Genomic DNA, 22,951 nt, shown 5'->3' on the forward strand with positions numbered 1-22,951 from the left:
AAGCAACCAGGAAGGAAGACTGAGAGGGGGGGTGAATCAATCTTCACCAGAATACCAAATTTAAACACAAAACACAGATCTGATAAACTACAGTAATAAGACAGATAAGAAAATTGAAAGCACAACACACATCACCAAGATTTTGACATGGAAAACCTGGTTAAGGGAAAAACCACAGTGGGAACCTACCCACAGTAAGATGATACTCTACAGTAATATGTGAAAATATTACAATGGGGAATGCACATGCATTCAGCCACACTTCCTAGAGCTCACTGCTCAATGAATAATGGCCTGAAAAGCTACAACCCTCAGGGAAGTCTCACTGACTTACAATAAGATTCAGACTGCAATCCGGAAGAAATGAACTAAAAGAATAGCATCTCCAAATGCATGATTATAGTTTCGGGTAAGCACAAATGTCTGCTCTGCAACACCAATCTCTCCTCAAACTCAATACCAAAGGATAAATCACTTGTTCATACCTAAAACACTTTTTGATAGTGCAGACTTAACATTGACACCTAAATTACATGAATATATCACCTATATATACAAATCACGAACCTTGATAACAAGATCGGCTAAACCCTCAACCCTCAATACAAAATTACATCACGCGATACAAATATTGACCACCAGACCAATATAATGGTTCACATAGCATAACATGGTCCTAAAACAAATTCTCAAATGCACAACACCACTAGAAATCACGCCAAGATCAACCACAACACACTACACCACTAGGAAAACCGCATAACACGAAAGTCATCACCAGTTAATATAAACAATCAAAAGCTCACACAATGATCAATGAGAGTCACCAAAAAAAATAGGACATGACTAGGAAACACCAGCAAACGTGTTAGAATCATTAGTAACAACTGCACCAACACCACTTTTTAAATCTTCATCGGTCAACGTCTGAAAGCTTAAGAACACTTGACCAATCGACAACTGTCACGAAGAAAGATAACTTGCGAAGCACCAAATCACGATCCATCTGAAAGGAAGATACTCAAGACAAGACCATCCCAAGCAATATCCCAAAAACTCGGCACAAGATCTTATCACACCAGAATATACCGGAGGATATACCGAGCTCTACAAAACAGTGATCAAGAAAACAAAACAACAAACCGGATCATAAGATCTTCCCAATCTGCAATCACCGGAGCAATACATGGGAATATGTTGACATCAATGACAACAACATATCCTAGAAATAGAAATCACCAACAATATCCAACAATCTCCCCCTTTGTCATTGATGACAATATATGAATGTGTAAAACAATCAATGCAAAGAAAGAAGATATCTCCAGCAAACTCTGATGGTATGATGAAAGAATAAGGATCTGGTTAACTACTGAGAGGGGGGGTGAATCAGTAGATGTAAAACTGATATAAACTTTCACCAATCTCAAAATCAACCTCTCAAAACAAACTCTAAACTGACAAGATAACCAGTTGACTGTTATAACAGATTAATAGTAAAACAACTTGAAACTCAAAAACATCCAAATACTTTACTGACATAAGTAAAACCTCATTTTAGATTATTGTCAGTTAACATAACATATCAAAGTGGATTTAGTAGTTAAGCAATTCAACCATAGTAAACATAACCACAAAAACATTCACCACTTGACACAATATTTTTGATGTGGAAACCCAAATGGGAAAAACCACGGTGGGGATGAATACCCACAAGTATTCTAAACTCTTTTGAAGTTCGCCCTATTAGGAGCCAAGCTTGTTAAAGCTTCACAATAAGACCTATTAAGAACAAATCTTGTTAGGGACCACCCGATTAAGGGATTGACTATAATGCCCTATTAGAAGCAATACCTTGTGAGGAGTAACCTTGGTAGAGGATTTGAAATCCAATCTAATGGACCACCTAGTTAGAGGATTTGAATAACACTAAGCTTGTTAGAGCTTACCCGGTTAGGGGATTTTACTGCTCTAATTGTTAGAAAACAACAGGGGTTTGCTGATCTGTTTGAATAGCACTACACTTGCTTGTTCGGATCCTTTTTATGCTCTTATCTACACAAACTATAGATACATCATCCGGTTCGGCAAACACACTCTCACTCTCATCTATAAATTGCCAACACTTCAATAAAACAACTCATCGACCTTATAAACAAAACAATAGGTCAGTAACACATCACAAACCTAATTCTCTCATAGAGATTACAAACAAATCAGTTCAAGTATAACCGTTGGACTACATAATAATCATTGCACATCATTCAAGATAGCCTCGACCGCTCCTTGATCACCGCTTCATCGAACATTGTACCTCATCATGCGGTTTACATTACATGCAATGAACTTGCTCATTCCCAAGATAAAAACTGTTATCTCAACGCACCAAAAACCATTTGAAACTCCTTCATACAACATGCATATATGTCATAATCATTACCGCTCATCATCATATCATAAACCGATACAACCAATTCTCCAAACTTCATCGGTTAGGGTTTATCATATCAACAGGTAAGGTTTACCAGTTCACCTCTCCATTTCTTAGCAATACTAGTTTCCTCCACAAACTCACCTATCGGTTGCAGTTCCCTTCACTAGCTCTTCCTACCAGTTACAAAACAACATTATAACAACATCATTACTAGTTAATTGACATCAATATCAACACAACATTTCATCAATGCAATCTTCATGCAAATGCCAATAATCTCCCCCTTTTGCATTGATGGCAATACAAGTATCAATACCCTTGATTGCTATGATTGTGAATAGGAATCTTGGTTTTCATTTTACCATGTATTCACCTTGTCTTTAGCTGGTAACTAGCTATAGATCTTCTCTTTATCAATCATACAATTCTTCTTCCCCGTAATCACATAGTTCTTCTCCCCCTTTGACAATAATGCCAAAGTGAAAGTAAAACATGCAATGTCAAACTTCACTGTTCAACATCAACAACCTACAACTTGATGCTCCCCCTGTGGAATAACTCCACTCTACACCAATCTTGTTGTAAAATTCTGCAAGTAGCTTTGGGACTAATGTAATCTACATCATGCTCAATTGACCTCATGAAGGGGTACAACCCCTAGCTAACTTCTAAGATACTCAAAAGTAGTCTTAGGTAGAGGTTTAGAAAAGATATCTACAAGCTGCTCCTTGGTAGAAACATGCTCCAATAACACATATTTACTCAACACTTTTTCCCTTAAGAAATGATACTTCAATTCAATATGCTTGATTCTTGCGTGCAAAATAGGGTTCTTGGAAATATTTATGGCACTGGTATTATCACATAAGATCTTTACTAGATTCGTAATCTTCATCTTGAATCCTTCCAGAATGTGTCTCATCCAGATAGCCTGAGTACAATTCATATAAGTTGCAACATACTTAGATTCAGCTGTAGATTGTGATATACAACTCTGCTTCTTACTACTCCATGAAACAAGTCTTCCTCCAAGAAAGAATGCTCCACCGGTTGTGCTTTTCCTATCTTCAACATTACCTCCCCAGTCTGCATCTGTATACACCTTCAAATCAAAGTTACCTGCATATGGATATTGATGCTCTGCAAAAAGGATTAGAAAATCTGTGGTATGGAACACACACAAGAACACAAGAAACAAATGTTAGTGTTAACAACCAAAGATTAATCTAAACAGGCATATCAAGAGAGACACTAAAAGAAAAATAGAACATTTGACAAAGAAAACAAATGCAGCAAGGCATCTCCAAATGCCTTCCACCATGCTTATAGCTCCTCCTCCCTTGTTCCTCTCCTCTCCAAGTTCCCAAATGAGTGTAGCTCTTAGCAACTTTTTGCACTATGGATGTCTTATGGAGATTCAAGATTGAAAATGCTTTTAAACTTATGCTATGCAAGTGTAAAAATAAGCTAAATATTAGATGCTATGAAATGAACTAAGACTTGTTTTAGTCCAAAATGACAATGTATTAGTGATTTTATGCTAAAATGCTCTCTAAAATTGACTACAAATTAAATGCATACAAGTTTTTCAGGATTATGACTATGAATGCTAAATGTTTGAGAATGCTTGAGGCTTTGAAAATGAGGAATGTGAGCTCTATTTATAGGTAAAATGGAGCAATGGATGGTTGAGATTGAGTAATCTCAACAAGGGTTAGGATTGAATGATATTCAATCCATGTGAGGGCTTTCAACCCAATCCCGGGATGACAAGTGTCAACATGAGAGGGGTTGAGAGGAGAGGGAAGAAGCATTAAATGCTTGACATGACCTGAGAGTTAACTTGGGAGTTAAGGTTAAGGTTGGATTGAGTGAATAAATTCATTATCCAAAGAATAATGCTTTTATCCAATGGATAAACTCTTGTGCAAAGGTTAAAGGGATAACCATAGTCAAAGCAATAAATGCTTGAGGAGACATATGGGTTGTATGACGGTTGAGTTAGGGGTTAACCATAAATGGTCACGTAAGAGCCATTAATGATTTGGAAGACTTTAGGGGTTAAATTGTTGAATGCACAAAGCATTAAATGCTTTTCGAAGTCTTTGAGAAGTGACTCCAAGTTGCTTAGGAATGTGACAATATTTAGGGGATGGATTAGGCTGATTAGGAAGGGGTTAGAAGAATCTAGAAGGGGATTAGGATTGTAAGTGGATTTGGTGGGTGAGGGAAAATAGGATTTTAATTAAAATAAATTTAATTTATTCCAACTTGTGGTTGTAACTTGCATTTGTAGGAAAATGCAAGTGGGAGGGGATTTAATTATTTAAATAAATGTTTTAAATTATTTATTTAAAAGAAGAAAGGAGATTAAATTAAATAAATAAGATTTATTTATTTAATTGATTTGTGAATTTGGTTTAGTGAATTAATTAAAATAAATTGAATAATTTATTTAATTAATAGGATAATGTTTGAAGATGAATTAATTAAATGTTAATTTAATTAACTGATGGCTAGTAGATTTTTAATCAAATAAATATCAAATATTCATTTAATTAAACTGTATAGATTTATGTGACTACATTTGCCCCTCTTTGAGGCGGTGTGGTTTATCGCGTCGTTTCAAAGAAAGAAAAATAGATGTGAAGAAATATGCCCCATAAAATGTTAATTTAATGGGTGGTATGGCCCCTCGAGAGATGGGCCAAAAATTTCAAAAAATTGGGCGATCTCTCGAAAAAGAACAAGAAGTGGAGGGGAGGTAGAATAGAAGAAATTAGCAATAACGGGGAAAGAAGGGGAGAAAACAGAGTGAATACGAAGAAACAACAAGCCAGTGAGTACCCTTAGGTCATGCAAGAGATACAGAGCAGATGTAGTGTGCGGTTTGGATTGATACTGTACAATTGATCAAAATTGATTGGACAATCTAGTGCAATTGGTTAAATTGCCCCGGTCGAGTCAAAGCATGACAATTGATGTCAGTTGTTTGCTTGGACAAGATAAAGTCTGAGTAAGTGATTCAAAGTGACCTGATGTGACTTAGACAATTGATGTAATTGCCCGATGAAGTCAAGTTATATCAAGCAAAATACTCATTGAGACTTAGACAATTGATGTAATTGTTCGTTATGATTGTGTTTGATTGGTTGATCAATTGATAGTGTGTGTGTGTGATGGATGGTTGTGGGGAATCATGGCGGCCCTGTTGAGACTAGGTCATTATGATAAATGCCTATTGTAGTCTAGGTTTTCCATGATCGATTACCTGTGGAGACCTGAAGATACTTGATCAGAGTATATGTTGATAGTCTAGGTGTGTGTGAGTCGATGTACATGTACAGATAGAGTAACTTGCTTGATTGGGTTGATGGGAAATGAAGAAGGGATTATGATGATGTTTGATGTTAGATAGGGAGGGTGGTGGGGGATTCAGTGTTACATAGAAGATATGGAGGACCTAGGACCAAGTCCTATGGAAGAAGATGAGTAAAATAGAGTATGCATTGTTATGACTATGTATGCATGATATGCAGCTATTTATGAATGTATGGATGGATGGAATGCAATGGAATGCAATATATACAGATGAGATGAAATGACGATCCATAGTGCTTTATTTTTCATCATTCAGCATGGTAATATCCAACTTGGATGAGGCAGTAGGAACCAAGGATAGAGCATTGTACCTGCAAGCAAGTAGCATAAATAAAGAATAAAGAATATGGACCCTCCATAATGGTTCATGCTCATATGGTCGAGGTATATATTGTAGTCAGCAAGCCGTAGTGATCCATGATTGCATTTTTGCATATGACCACGTAGCTTAGTGAACTTCCCACGTAGACACCATTAGGACATGCCCTGGTACTTCATTGGAATAATTTGCAGAAGACATACAAACAATGTGTAGGAACCATCCCGACCACTCTAATCACTTGTGCATATCCCGGAGTAGCGTAGGAACCTGATATACATGAATAAATAACTAACAAACCGACCAAGTACTTGATAGCTTAAACATAATTTTCTTGTCAAAGAAAATGTCATCTTATCTTTGTTTTGGTAAGGAAGGATGCACCCTAGCTAAGACAGTTTGTGTGTCGATTGTTTGGTCGATGTGAGAAGTGATCATCATTTGAGTATTTCACAATGTTTGTTTGGTATCTGCTTGGATGTGTATGTACAAGGTGTTGTCATTTTATTTTATTTTTTATGTTTTCTGATGTTTTTTGGATTTTTGATGATTATTTTCCAATGTTTTTGGATTTTGACGATTGTTTTGAATGTTTTTGGAGTTTTGTGAGATAGTTTTCCGAATCAAGAACCCAATGAATTACAAGTAATGCAGAATCCACTTCCATCAATAGGTTAAACGCATTGCCCCCAGTTTTAGACATGACCATGAAAAAGAGGGATGCAAGACGCATGAAGTACTATCCCTGGTTGCAGTTCAATAACAAGCCATGGTTTTGGACAGATGGATGAATAGATGAAATGAATGTGATCGCAAGAAGTCTGAAAGACAATGAAGCCATAGTCGTTATGAGTGACGCCTGTTTGCCAAGTTTTCACCATCGCACTTACCCAAGGTGCCACCGGAGTGGTTGTTCACCGTTTGGATGCATGATTTTTTTTTCTTTACTATTTTGATGTTTTTGTATTTTCTTCAGGACATTTATTTGAATGTTTTTGGTGTTTTTTCGGTATGCTTGGGAGCCTGATGTTCTATATAGCTTAGGTATAAAACCATCTGAGGTGCATGCTATTGATCAGATCTGCTAGCAGTTCTCCTTCTAAAGTAGCCAACTGATATGCCCTGAACCCAAATACAGCAATGATAACATATGGACCCAGCCAGTTTGATTCAAACTTTCCCTGATGTTCTCTGTTTGGTTGGTTACGAGGATTCTCTTGAAGAACAAGATCACCCACCTCAAATGTGTGAGGTCTAACTAGATTATAGCTTCTGCTCATGCATTGTTGATAGGCTTTGAGGTGATTGTATGCAGCTTATCGCTTCTCATCAAGTATCTCTAAGTCTTGGAGATGTGAGACTCTGTATGCTTCATCATCTATGAGATTATACAAGGAAACCCATAGAGATGGTATCTCAACCTCAATAGGAAGGATGACTTCTGCTCCATAGACTAGTGAGTAGGGAGTTGCGCCTGTGGGGGTTCGAATGCTAGTTTGATATGCCCATAGTGCTAGATTTAATTGAACATGCCAATCACGGCCAGCATCATTGACTATCTTCTTGAGGATTCTCAATATGTTCTTGTTTGATGCTTCAACTTGACCATTTCCTTGTGGGTAATAGGGAGTGGAAAAGCGGTGTTGGATATGAAACTTCTCACAGAGCTCACGGACATCCTAATTTTTGAATGGAAGCCCGTTATCTGTGATGATGGACATGGGTACACCATACCATCAGATGATGTAATTAAGGATGAATGAGGCGATCTGCTTGCCGGTGACTTGGGTAAGTGGAACAAGTTCGATCCACTTGGTGAAGTATTCGGTAGCGGTAATGATGAACTTATGGCCATTGGATGAAGATGGATGGATTTTACCCATAAGGTCAAGGCCCCATTGACAAAAAGGCCATGGTGTTGTGATTGGTTGCAATTCCTGTGTCGGTGCATGTATCAAGTCTCCATGAACTTGACATTTCTTGCATTTTCTGACAAAGTAGTAGGAGTCTTTTTCCATGGACGGCCAATAGTATCCAGAGTGTATGATCTTCTTGGTTAGTGAAGGACCGCCTGAGTGAGGCCCACAAATTCCTTCATGTACCTCTTGCAAGGCTTTTGTTATCTCATCTTGTTCTAGACATCGAAGGAGAGTACCATCAAGATTGTGTCGGTATAGGGTTTCAACAATAATGGTATATCAAGCGGTTTGGAGAATGAAGGTTTTACGTTGGTTATTTGATTAGTTACGAGGAAGTGTGTGATCACGAAGGTAGGTGTAAAACTCACCATACCATGGGGATTCAGAACTGACAAGGCGACATATCATCTCGGATTCGGGGATATCATAAGCGAGAATCCAAAATTGTTCTACCAAGAACTCGTAGCGTGTTGAATTCTGTGGAAGATTTAGGAGAGATGCAATGGTAGCCATAGCATCAACAACTTGATTTTGATCTTTGGGTATCTTCTCAAAGGTGATAGTAGTGAATGATGCCTTTAAATTGTCCACCATTTGTTTGTACGGCATGAGTTTGTCATCCTTGGTCTGATATTCATATGTTACTTGTCAGATGACCAGTTGTGAGTCGCCATATATCTGTAACTCTTTTAATTTCCATTGTATGGCTAGCCTGAGTCCTGTGATCAAGGCCTCATACTCTACTATGTTGTTTGTGCATGGAAGTGTGAGCCTATAATACTTCGGGATGTTGTCACCTTAAGGTGTGATAAACAGAATGTCGGCCCCCAAGCCATGCCTAGTGTATGAACCATCAAAGAATAGTTTCCATGGTTGTGTTGTTGTGATCATGAATATCTCTTCATTTGGAAAATTGGAAATGAGAGGATGATCGCCTATGAGTGGTGCATCGACCAACTGATCTGCAATAACTTGTCCTTTGATAGCCTTACGGTCCACATACTCAATGTCAAATTCATTAGAATCATCACCCATTTGGCCAAGCGGCCTGTCAATGTTGCTTTGCTGAGTAAGTACTTTAGTGGATTGATTTTGGCAATGAGTTTTAGTTTATGTGTCAATAGATAGTGTCTCAATTTAGTGGCCACGAAGATTACTACTAGGCAAGCTCGCTCAATAGGTGTGTAATTGAGTTCATAGCCAACCAGTGTGCGAGAGATGTAGTAAACAACACACTCTTTCCCTTCTGCATTGTGTTGAGCCAATAGCACTCCTAATTCTATATTTGTTGCTGAGATATAGAGTAATAAAGGCTTACTCGGATCTGGTGGGATCAACAATGGTGTATTCATGAGATAGTCCTTAAGCATCTGGAATGCTTGCTGACATCTAGTATCCCATTGAAAATGGATGTTTTTGTGTAACAGATGTGTAAAGGGGTGACACTTATCTGCCAATTGTGCAATGAATCTTCAGATGGATTGTAGCCGCCTTTGTAATGTCCTTAGTTGACTGATGTTCTTTGGAGGTGGCATGTCCATGATTGCCTTGACCTTTGCTGGATCGACCTCAATGCCTTTTCTTGAGACAATGTATCCTAGAAGCTTCCATGAGGTTACTCCAAAGACACATTTCTTTGGGTTGAGTCGAACATGATATTGTTCCAATCTGTCAAAGATTTTCTCTAATATGTCTAGATGACCTTCTCTTGTTAGTGATTTTGCTAGTAAGTCATCAACATAATCTTCCATTATAGTATGCATCATGTCATGAAAGATGGTGGTCATTTCTCTTTGATAGGTCACTCCTGCATTCTTTAGACCAAAAGGCATTACATTCCAGCAGTATGTTCCCCATGGAAATGTGAAGGTCATCTTATGTTGATCCTTTGGTGCAATCTTTATCTGATTGTACCCTAAAAAACCATCCATGAGTGAAAGCATGTCATGTCCTACTATTAGGTCCACTATTATGTCGATGTTTGGTAGGGGGAAGTCATCTTTAGGACATGCTTTGTTCAGATCTCTGAAGTCAGTACAAATACGGATGCCCCCATTTGGTTTGCCAATAGGTACAATATTTGATATCCAATCCGCATAATCAAATGGTCTAATAAAACCAACATCTAGGAGTTTATTAAGTTTTGCTTTGACTAGCATTGCAATCTGGGGATGCATCTTGCGAAATTTTTGTTTGACAGGTTTGGCTCCTTCTGCGACGGTGAGGTGATGCATGACTAAATCAGGATCAAGCCCAGGCATGTCTGCATATGACCATGCAAAGTTAGTTTGGTGCTTCTGGAAGAATTGTACAAACTAAGGTTGTTCCTTTGGAGTTAAAAGAGATGCTAGATGTATGTGGTGAGGAGTTTTGGGAGTCCCCACCTTGTATTCTTTTGTCTCTTCAATAAGGATTGTTGATCATTCCTGTTGTGTGCTAGAGGGGAGAATGTCAAACCGTTCATCCTCTGGTGCCTCAAAGAGGTTTTCACCATTGGATACACTCTTTCTTTTTACTTTTGTGGGATCAAACAGTGCCACAGTGTGGTTTTCACTGGAAGATCCATGTTTTATTGTTATATTTTTAGCAGCTGAAAGGTTTGGCATCTGCCCCGAAGTATGTTGCGCTATTAAGTTCAATGGCGAATCCAGCTTTGTGATCCCCGCTTGGTATGTTATCCCGTAGTTCCAAAAATTCAATGATCGCCCCATCGTTTTGGAAATGGTCAAGACATGGGGGATTAGGTTGGTTCCATTCGATGAGTTCAAGATGGATAACGGGCATTACCTCATCGATTAGGTTAAGTTCGTTAGATGTGTCAATGAGGGTTAAGACGTTGTGGTGAAGGTCATTGATGGTACTCTCCCTATCAGAATCGGGCGTAGGATGCGATGTAGGGTCTGTGGAAAAATTTTCCAGTTCAGGAATCCAAGAGGTCTTTATCTATGCTTCTTCGTAAACAGGGATGTCTTTGTGAGGTGGAGGTAGTGATGTGTCTTCCTCATCTAAAGTATTAAGCTAGATGGAATCAAATTCCCACTCATGTGAGTCAGTCTCTGAGTCACTTTCCAGTATGCGATTACTATACCATACTGGGATGTCTTTTGAGTTAAACACCACAGGTGTGATCGGTTGATGTACCTTTGTAGACAAACTGATTGGTGTTGCAGGAAGAATTATGGGAATCAATGAATCTGATATAGGGAGTATTGGTAGTGTTGAATCTGCTGCTTCTGCTAGAATTGCTGGTGTTGTAGATACTGCTATGAGTTCTGATACAGTTGTTGCTGCTAATGGTGCTATTGATGTTATTGTTGTTGCTGATGGTGTTGCTAGTTTGATTGGTGGGATGATTGGTGGTGTGGATGTTATTGTGGGGATGTTTAGCCTCAATGGGGCAGTTGCTATGGTACGTGGTGCTGCTGATATAATCAAAGGTAACTTCTTTGTAGCTGGCTAATATAGAGGTTTGTTGGGTTTTCCTTTGAATCTAAGCTTAGGAAGGATCTCCTTTTGAAAGCCTAGTCCTGTGTTATCTTTGGGCTTTAATTTTGGCTACAGTGGTTCATGTCGTCCTTGCTTGCAAGGTCCCAAAGACCATCATAACCCATTCTTTTCATAATGAGAAGGCTTTTTCCATACTAATCTGTTGAAAGCTTAGCTCGTGGAATGTCTGTGGTGATTGGGTCTTTATAGATCCATTCTGCTAAGTCTTCATCTCTGGTTTCTTCTTCTTGACTCTTTCCAAGGGTGAAAGGTGTCAAAGTACATGTTGGCTTGACCAGTGGCGTTTGAAGTAACCATTAAGGTTTACCATGAGTTCTAGGAGAAGTGGGCATTTGTCCAACACAAAAGAGTTGGCTTAGATTATACTCTCCAGGACCTTCCTCTGCTATTTTCATCTTGAGCTTCTCTTGCTTGGGTATAGTGGTGTTTGAACTGGAAAGAGAGGCTGGACTTACGTATGATGTGGATGAGATGGCTTCTCTGTTGTTGGGAACGGTAATCTCTGGTTGATGACTTATATTATGACAACATGCAAAGGGGTTTGCATCTCCTAGGATCGTAATTTCCACACCATTATGAGGGAATTTGATACACTGATGGTAAGTGGATGGAATGGCTTGCATGGCGTGTATCCAAGGTCTTCCTAACAACAAATTATATGGTAGAGGAAGGTCCAGAACTTGACAGATGATGTGTTTCACCATAGGGCCCACTCGGATTGGTAGCACAACAACTCCTTTGGATGAACGCTCTACATCATCATAGGCTTTGATTGTTATTTTCTTGTGGGGATCCATTGATTCAATTGCATATCCCAAAGCTGTGACTAATTGTAGTGTACAGATATTTAGGCCTGCTCCATTATCAATCAAGACTCGCTTGATCCTATGTTGGTTGATAAACCCTTCAATGTGGAGTGAGGTGTTGTGAGGTTGCTGGAAGGATTTGTTGTCACTTTCAGAGAAAGTGAGAAGGTGATGACCTTAGATTGCCAACCATAGCTTGGAACTGATCTGTGTTTAGGTTTGCAAGAACTGACGCCTCTTGGAGAGCTCGATCCAAGATTGTTTTATGAGATGGAGATAGGCGCAATAGCTCTAAGATAGATATCAGTGCGGGTGTTTTATCTAATTGATCCACAAGGTTATATTGCTTTGGGATAGATGGGGTGCCTTGTGGAGCTTCTTTTATGGTGATCTTGTTGCAACGTGTAACAACATTGTAGTTAGAACTAGGATTTTTTATGGTAATAGTTGCAATTTGTTCACTGGCATAATATAGGTGATTCACAGTGTAATTATATGCGGCTTGCGTATAATCAGTGGTATCTGTGTTTCTCCCTGAAGTGGAAGGACCCCTTTGATCATGTGATGGAAGTGGATTTTTAAACATGAGATGTTCATTGTTTGTTATCTTTGGGTCATGTCCTTCAATTTTGATTTCACCTCGGTCAATAAGATCCTGAATAAGATCTTTCAATCTGTGACAATTTCTTGTCTTATGCCCTTTCCCTTGATGGAAATCGCAATGTTCAATATCTCTCCACCATGAAGGTTTAACTTGAGGTTCATAGTTTGATGTTTTGGGTAAGGTCACTAGATTTTGAGAAACCAATTGACGTAACACGGTTTCAATGGGTTCCCCTAAGGGAGTGTATGTTCGTTTTGGTTTAAAATTTTGCTGGTGTTGTCTGGGTTCCTCTTGAGATATATTGTGTCCTTGATTTGGAGGAGCAACTGTGTTATTCTTGGGTGTGGGGTTTTGTCCTACAAATCGGACCATGGGTTGTGCACTTTTGATAGTTCTTGCATCCACAACCCCGACGTTGACGATGTTTTTGTTTTTGTTCCAGAAGTTAGGCTTGTCACTATTGAAGCATGGGTGAGGACCATCCTTTGGCTCATTATATATCTTGATAAGCCCTTTTTTGATGAGAGCCTACTCACATTTTAAGCCTTTGGTGATCATGTCATTGAAAGAGTTTGTGTCTTTTACGTCTAGGTGAAATTCCATTTTGTCATTTAAGTTGGAAATAAATATTTCCACTAGTTCTTGTTCAGGTAACTGAAGAGAACGTCTGCTAGACATTTGATGCCATCTTTGAAGAAAGACTGAAAATAGCTCACCTAGTTTTTGTTTAGTGTTACATAGATCAGCCATGGTGATATCTCTTTCAATGTTGTGTGAGTAATGTGCCAGGAACTTCTGGACGAGTTCTTCAAATGTCCTAATGCCACCTGGTAATCGAGAAAACCATGATGTGGTTATTCCTCCCAAGCTTTGGGGAAAAAGTCGCATTAGGCATGTGTCCTCGTATGCCACTTCGAGGCAAGCTGAATGGAATTCTCTAACATGATCATGGGGGTCTCCTTTTCCTTGGTACTTTTCAAACTTGAGTGTTTCAAACCCTCGTGGACAAGGTGGCATATGAAGATTCCTATCAAAGGGATAGGGAAAAATGTCATTGAGTGAAAATTGATTAGTTTTTACACCACTATGAATTTGTTGGGTGAGATTTTTGACTTGTTTCCGCAACATGTCTATTTCATTTGGAGGAGGAGGAGGTGGGGGATTACCTTGATGAAGGTTATATCTGATGTGATCTCGACCTCTTTCATCCTCATTATGACTTTGGCATTCTGATGCTTGTCTTAGTTGTGCAACATCAAAGTCAGAGGGTAGTTTAGCCCCCTCTTGAGCAAGTCTTAAAAAGTGAGCATCAGCATTGCTCCTGAGTATTTCATCAAAAAGTCTATTAAAGAGAGGGTTGTGTTGTGCCCTTTCTATTGCTGCAAGAGTAGGAGTACTTGGATTGTCACCATTTACGTTTCCTCTAAGGGCTTCTTGGAATTCATTGATATTTTCCTCCTCTTCCTCTTCAATTTCTTGTTGTCTAGACCTGGACCTGGGTTGAGCCATTTTGTTTATAAGTTTTTGTTGAAGTTTGATGAAAATGATGATGAGTTGGTGATGGAATGAATGATTGATGTTTGGTGAAGTGTTTTGCATACGAATCTCGAGCACTAAAGGTAGGTGCTACCAAAGTTATTTCTTGAATTGCTTGTTGTGTTTGATTGACAAAGTTTGATGTGATAAGGTTTAGAGAGATCTGAGATGTGTTATAGACCCAGTTACCTAGTAATGAGAGGATTCACTCATAGACTAGTTTTAATCTGCATAGAAATGTCTCTTAGGATGAGTTTATCCTAGATGTAGAGACACTCTAAAAAGTGATGTATTGTGTTTGATTCAAGCAATATCGAAATAAAACTTAGGACAAAAAACCTTTTGATGTTTTGAGAGTTGGAATGGATTTGATGAGATGTGAATGTGGAGATGGATGAGATGTGAACTTCAATAGAAACTTTGTGTTACAAAAGGAACAAACTCTTCCTCTTCTTGTTCAGGGGTCGGTGGTTCTACCCTAGTTGAGTTATATGTGATACAAATATCTGGAAAGAAGGCAGGATTGATCTTACTTCCCTTATTTTGATGATAACTCAAAGCTCTATATTGAGTAAAAGCTCTGAGGTTTAATGATTCTTGATCAAACTTGTTTGATTTCCCTTGAAGGTATAGATGCATGTGATGTAAGAAGGTTTTATGAGAGACAAAAATTTATCTATTAAGATAGAAGAATTTCTTCCTTTTGATAAAAGCCTTTGAGCTCAATGGTCTTTTCTTCAAGTTGATGTGTTGATGAAGATTCTTCTTTCTCAAGATGTGAAGAATGGTCATATAGTTTGATATTTTTGATTGTTGCTTTTTGTTTTTTATCTTTTTTTTTTTTGAAAAAGTTTGTGTTGGATGAATACTTGTTTTGATTTCGGTTTATGATGTTTCTTTGACAAGAAAACAAAGCAAGCACACAAACACAAGAATTTTGCCTCAAAAGGCACAAGTAAGTATGGGTCTAGATCAACCCAATCTTTTGAACTCTTTATGACCCTTTCCTTCAAATCCATTTTAGGTGTTTTTCCAAAGCTTGAATTCGGCTCAATTTGCACTGGTCTTGACTCAAAAATGAAAACACTTCAAAAACTCTTTATCCCTAAGGTCAAATGACCAGTTGCAATAATTTCAGCCCACATCTTGATATTTCTTCAACTTTGGTACTACATACCTTATGAATCCCATCGTGGCAGGTAAGGATGTGATATACTAAGTCTTGCATGAGCATAAAAAATAGATGATCCCTGTGATGGGGGAGTCACCACTTTTATTGGGCTACAAGTAACCTTTCAAAAAGCTATGTTTCTACTCAAGGAAATATGTATGGTGAGTATCTTAAGAGCAAAACCTTCTATGCTCTTGCACTGAATTTATCACAAATATCCTCAATCAATAGAACGGGTGGGCTACTACTTAAAGGTGTTTAGTAATTTTTGATATTTTTGGATATAAGTTCATTATGCAGTGAATCACTTAAGAGCCTTGTAACTTGTGGTGGGGCCCAGTTGTCCTTTCGACAAGTTACACTGTAGGAACAACTATACCCAAGGCTATAGCTTTCGCTCTCACCTGATTTCTATAGCGGCTCAAAGGATTTACCGCGGGAGGTCGTTCCCAAAAGTGATGTGTCTCTTGGCAAACCTCTCTTAAAAAGATAAAATTTGAGTGTTACTAACACTTTTCTCTTGCACCTAGGACCACGAAAGCCAAGGGAGAGGATAGTGTGTGTTAGAAGTAGGACCACTCGACAAACTCTTTTGCACAAGTGTGCCAAACACAAAATACACTTGTTCTTTTTAACTTGTCATTGCAATGATGTTCTATCTAATTGGAAATGTTACTCTAACAACCATGATGTTCTTTCTAACTTCAAAGGAAATATGTTTGAGTAAACTAGGAATTTGAAAGCCTAGTCAACTGAAATTGAAACACGTATGCATGAAGTAAATCGTTTTGCAAAATGAGACAAGTTGATTATTCTTTTTATTTGGACAAAAATTGAAGTGTTGATTGTGAATTTCCTTAAGTTTGATGCAAGAAATGAGATTTGTCTTGTCTTGTTTTAAGCACCAAATAAAAGTGAATCCTAACTTGTAAGAAATAAAGTTGTGTTGTGAATTTTAGAGCACCAAAACGAAATTTGTTTCCTAATTTGCAAGTAATAAAATTGTGTTGTGAATTTTAGAGCACCAAATGAAGATTTTGATTGATTTTAAGCACCAAAATGGAGTGTTTAAGTTTTGTTTTTAACTTGCACAAAGAACAAAAATTTGTTTTGTAAGTTTTAAAAACACCAAATGAAAATTTTCATCTTTAAGTAACAAAAAGGGTTAGTTTTAAAACCTGCACACGAATCAAAAAGTTAGTAAAATCTGAACATATGGTGGGCGTCCACAAGCCTAAGAAAAATTATTTTATCGGTTACAAGGCCTTTTTTACAATGTTTTGTTACAATAGCGCTACTCTATGTGAAAACAGAAACGCTACTTAACACAAACGCGCTAAAGTAGAAACAAAAGCGCTAAAACAGAATATTTATGCAGCAATACAAAAGCGCTAATTCCCAAACAAACGCGCTAACTAATGAACAATAGTGCTATAATAATAACAAAAGCGCTAATTTTTGGACAATAGCGCTATTGTAAAAACAAAAGCGCTAGAAGACCAAAAACAATAGCGCTAAAGAGAGAACAAAAGCATCGAAGCGTGACCTGTGTGTCAAGTAAAACAGTCAAAAAGTTAGTTTGTCTAAAAAAAAAGTTGTTGGGATTCATGTCAGGTTCACCAAATGATGCTCTGCAAAAATGATAGAAAATATGTGGTATGGAACACACACAAGAACACAAGAAACAACATTAGTGTTAACAACCAAAGATTAATCTAAACAGGCATATCAAGAGAGACATTAAAAGCAAAATAGAACATTTGACAAAGAAAACAAATGCAGCAAGGCATCTCCAAATGCCTTCCACCATGCTTGTAGCTTCTCCTCCCTTGTTCCTCTCCTCTCCAAATCCCCAAATGAGTGTAGCTCTCAGCAACTTTTTGCACTATGGATGTCTTATGGAGATTCGAGATTGAAAATGCTTTTGAACTTATGCTATGCAAGTGTAAAAATAAGCTAAATATTAGATGCTATGAAATGAACTAAGATTTATTTTAGTCCAAAATGACAATGTATTAGTGATTTTATGCTAAAATGCTCTCTAACATTGACTATAGATTAAATGCATACAAGTTTTTCAGGATTATGACTATGAATGCTAAATGCTTGAGAATGCTTGAGAATAATTGAGGCTTTGAAAATGAGGAATGTGAGCTCTATTTATAGGTAAAATGGAGCAATGGATGGTTGAGATTGAGTAATCTCAACAAGGGTCAGGATTGAATGATATTCAATTCATGTGAGGGCTTTCAACCCAATCCCAGGATGACAAGTGTCAACATGAGAGGGGTTGAGAGGAGAGGGAAGAAGCATTAAATGCTTGACATGACCTGAGAGTTAACTTGGGAGTTAAGGTTAAGGTTGGGTTGAGTGAATAAATTCATTATCCAAAGAATAATGCTTTTATCCAATGGATAAACTCTTGTGCAAAGGTTAAAGGGATAACCATGGTCAAAGCAATAAATGCTTGAGGAGACACATGGGTTATATGAGGGTTGAGTTAGGGGTTAACCATAAATGGTCATGTAAGAGCCATTAATGGTTTGGAAGACTTTAGAGGTGAAATTGTTGAACACACAAAACATTAAATGCTTTTCAAAGACTTTGAAGTCTTTGAGAAGTGACTCCAAGTTGCTTAGGAATGTGACAATATTTAGAGAATGGATTAGGCTAATTAGGAAGGGAAGAATCTAGAAGGGGATTAAGATTGCAAGTGGATTTGGTGGGTGAGGGAAAATAGGATTTTAATTAAAATAAAATTAATTTATTTCAACTTGTGGTTGCAACTTGCATTTGTAGAAAAATGCAAGTGGGAGGGGATTTAATGAGTTAAATAAATGTTTTTAATTATTTATTTAAAAGAAGAAAGGGGATTAAATTAAATAAATAAGATTTATTTATTTAATTGATTTGTGAATTTGGTTTAATGAATTAATTAACATAAATTGAATAATTTATTTAATTAATAGGAGAATGTTTGAAGTTGAATTAATTAAATGTTAATTTAATTAACTAATGGCTAGTGGATTTTTAATCAAATAAATATCAAATATTCATTTAATTAAACTAGACAGATTTATGTGACTACAAATACCATAATCCATAGTCAATAGTACCTTTCAAATATTTGAATATCCTCTTGGTTGCTGTCAAATGTGTTTCCTTGGGATTCTTCTAAAATCTAGCAACTAGACCAACTGCATGAGCTATATCTGGTCTGTTGTGAACAACATAGTACAATTTCCCAATCATTGACCTGTACTCCTTTTCATCAACAGATGCGGCTTCATCTTCTTTAGACAATTTACAACCTGTAACCATTGGTGTTCCAACTGGTTTACAATCACTCGTTCCAAATGTCTTCAATATCTCTTTTACATATTTAGACTATGTGATGAAAATACCATTCTTCATTTGTTGTATTTGCAAGCCTATAAATTTTTTTATCTCTCCCACTAGAGATATTTCAAACTCATTTTTCATCTCATTAGCAAAGTCATTGCTCATATCATCATTGCCTCCAAATATGATATCATGCACAAACACTTCACTAACTAGTATCTTATCTCCTTCATATTTGAGATATATGTTGCTATCTTCACTGGTACTCTGAAAACCTATCTTCATCAAGTGTGAATTAAGCCTTTCATACCATGCTCTCAGTGCTTGCTTTAACCCATATAGTGCCTTGTGCAATTTGCATACCATTTCTTTTTCATTAGTCAAAGCATAACCATCTAGCTGCTCAATGTATACTTCTTCCAGTATTCCATTCAAAAATGTTGTCTTCACATCCGTTTGATATACTTTGAATCCCTTATATGTTGCAAATGCAAGTAAAGTCCTGACACCTTCAAGTCTAGCAACTGGTGCAAAAGTCTCAACATAGTCTTCTCCTTCTTCTTGTGCATAACCTTTGCAAACCAATCTAGCTTTGTTTCGGACTACTACACCATCTTCATTTAGTTTATTCCTAAATACCCACTTAGTACCTATCACATTTTTATTCACCAGTCTGGGTACTAGGGTCCATGTGTTGTTCTTCTCAATTTGATCAAGATCCTCCTCCATAGCTTCAATCCAATGATCATCTCCAAATGCTTCCTTAGTAGTTCTCGGCTCAACAATGGAGATCATGCAAGAATTTTCTCTAATTCTTCTTCTAGTTAATACTCTAGCATCCTTATCTCCAATAATATGGTCAGGATTGTGATTGAGTCTCACATACCTTGGAATAACATGATCATTATCTTCAGGTTCTTCTTCTTTATTATCATCATCTTCTTCTGAATCTACCTGTTCCGGTTGAACTAGTACAACAACATTCTCTTTACCAGTTTCAGGTTTCACCAGTCCTGGTTCCAAAATCAGAATGCAAGGATCTTCATCCATTTTCGCCAAACTGGTTTTCCCTAAGACTTCAGGATACTCATCCACTCGAACATCAACACTCTCAATAATTCTCTGTGTCTGATTGTTATAACATTTGTAGGCCTTACTCTTGGTGAGGTAACCAAGAAATATACCTTCATCACTTTTAGCCTCAAACTTGCTAACATAGTCACCTCTCTTAATAAAACACTTACTACCAAATATCTTAAATAATTGACATTAGGTGATCTACCATACCATTATTCATAAGGGGTCTTATCCTTACCTCTCTTTACCAATATTTGGTTCATAGTGTAAATAGTTGTGCTAACAACTTCTCTCCAAAAAGTTTTTGCTACACCTCCTTGTATCAGCATCGTTCTAGAAGCTTCAACAACTAACCAATTGTTTCTCTCTGCAATACCATTCTACTGTGGTGTCCTCGGTGCATAAAGTTGTCGTTTGATACCCATTTTCTTCACAATATCTAGCGAATTCCATAGAAGTGAATTCACCACCTTGATCAGTCCTCAAACACTTTATCTTCTTACCACTCTCCTTTTCAGCTAAGGCCCTGAATGCCTTGAACTTACTAAATTATTATGTTTTATCCTTTAGGAATGTGACCCACATCAATCTTGAGCAATCATCAATGAAGATTAGAAAATATCTGTCACCTTGAATACTTTTATTCCTTATGGGTCCACAAAGATCTATATGAACCAAATCTAATAGATGTTCCGCTGAAAAAGATTTGCTCTTAAAAGTTGAGGATGCTATCTTTCCCAACTAACATTCCTTATACAGATCATTAACCGGTTTTTCCAACTGAGGCAAACCACTCACTATCTTGGACTTACTCACTTTAATAATGTTATCAAAATTTATATGCAAAATCTCCTATGCCAAAGCCAACTATCATCTATTTTAGCAATTAAACAGTTGTTGACTTTAGGATTCAGGTGAAACAATTTACCTTTAGTTTTCTTGTCGGTTACAATCAGTTCACCTTTGCTCCCATAGATAAATTTTATATTCCATTCTTAAACTCCAATGGATATCCTCTATCATTGAGTTCTGCAACACTCAAAAGATTGTGCTTTAATCCTTCAACCCAGTAGACATCATCTGCACTGCTCTTTCCATTAAGAGAAATACTTCCCTTACCTTTTACCATGCAGGGTGAGTCATTACCAAATCTCACAACTCTGCCATCAAATTCCTTCAAGGAAAGAAATTTGCTCCAGTCACCGGTCATGTGGTGTGAACAACCACTATCAATGATCCAATCATCATAATTATCCATGCAAGAAACTAATACCTTCTGATCAAATTTCTCTTCTTTAATGGCTACAAAAACAATGTCTTCATTAGCATCACCCTCATATTCCATCAACTGCAATAAGACAATCTCTTTTGCCTTTTCCTTTGTACTTCTTGAACTTCTCTCGCTTGTGCTCATTGTCACCATTAGGACAGTTAGCTGCAATGTGTCCAATCTTGTTGCATGTAAAACATTTTAAAGGTAATTTACCTCTGTACTTACCGGTACCTCTGGGCAACCGCTTGGCCAACAATGGTTCAAGATCAACCAAACTGTCTTCATCATCAACTTCTCTGCTAGATCTAGATTCATAACTGTGACTGACATATCTACTTTTCCTCATAGATGGGTTAGAAACTGAAGCTCTAAATCCAGATTCAGATTTTTGAACACTATCATAACCATTTAATTCAAAAGCAGTAATCTTACCAATGATGGAGTCAAGGATTACCTTAGTTTTGTCAATTGACTTTAGCTCTTGAATGTCTGCAACTCAGATAGCGTAGACCGGTAGCATGGTTCTCAACACCTTACTAATCACTGTAGCATCTTCCACTTTACCACATGCACTCTTGATCTCACCAACTATCTCTTTGATCCTCTGACCATTCTATTGTATATTCTCACCTTCAGCCATCTACATGTCGTCAAATTTTCCTCTTAGACTCTCTTCTTTGGCAATCTTCACATGCTCATCACCACTATAAATCTCTTCAAGTTTCTTCCTTACCTCATATGTAGTCTCCAGACCATGGACATCTACATACTCTGCATCAGACAAAGAACTGATAATAGCCTCCAATGCTTGATTGTTTTCTTGTTGCTCTTTCTTTTGATCATCAGTCATAATCCCACTAGGTGCAACATATTGAGTACCAACATGTTCCTAGTATTGAATTCCTAGACTCTTGATATAAATTTTCATTCTATCACTCCATATCTTGTAGTTCTCTCTATTAAACTTTGGACCTTCCTTCTTCATCATGTTCTACAAGATCTTTACCTCAAGCTACTAGGCTTAGACCTTAGAGGACCTGAGAAGCTCTGATACCAAATGATGGTATTATGAAAGAATAAGGATTTGGTTAACTATTGAGAGGGGGGGGGGGCAGTGAATTAGTAGATTGAAAACTGATATAAACTTTCACCAATCTCAAAATCAACTTCTTAAAACAAAATCTAAACTAATAAGATAAACTGGTTGATTGTTATAATAGATTAACAGTAAAACAACTTGAAACTCACAAACATCCAAATACTTTACTGACATAAGTAAAACCTCATTTCAGATTGCTAACGGTTAACATAACATTTCAAAGTGGATTTAGCAGTTAAGCAATTCAACCATAGAAAACATAAGCACAAAAAAATTCAACACTTGACACAATATTTTTGACGTGGAAACCCAAATGGGAAAAACCATGGTGGGGATGAATACCCACAAGTATTCTGAACTCTTCTCAATTTCGCCTTGTTAGGAGCCAAGCTTGTTAAAGCTTTACAATAAGTCCTGTTAGGGACCACCCGATTAAGGGATTGACTATAATGCCCTATTAGAAGCAATACCTTTTTAGGAGTA

This window comes from Cryptomeria japonica, chromosome 9 (assembly GCF_030272615.1).
Source record: "Cryptomeria japonica chromosome 9, Sugi_1.0, whole genome shotgun sequence".
Taxonomy (NCBI): domain Eukaryota; kingdom Viridiplantae; phylum Streptophyta; class Pinopsida; order Cupressales; family Cupressaceae; genus Cryptomeria; species Cryptomeria japonica.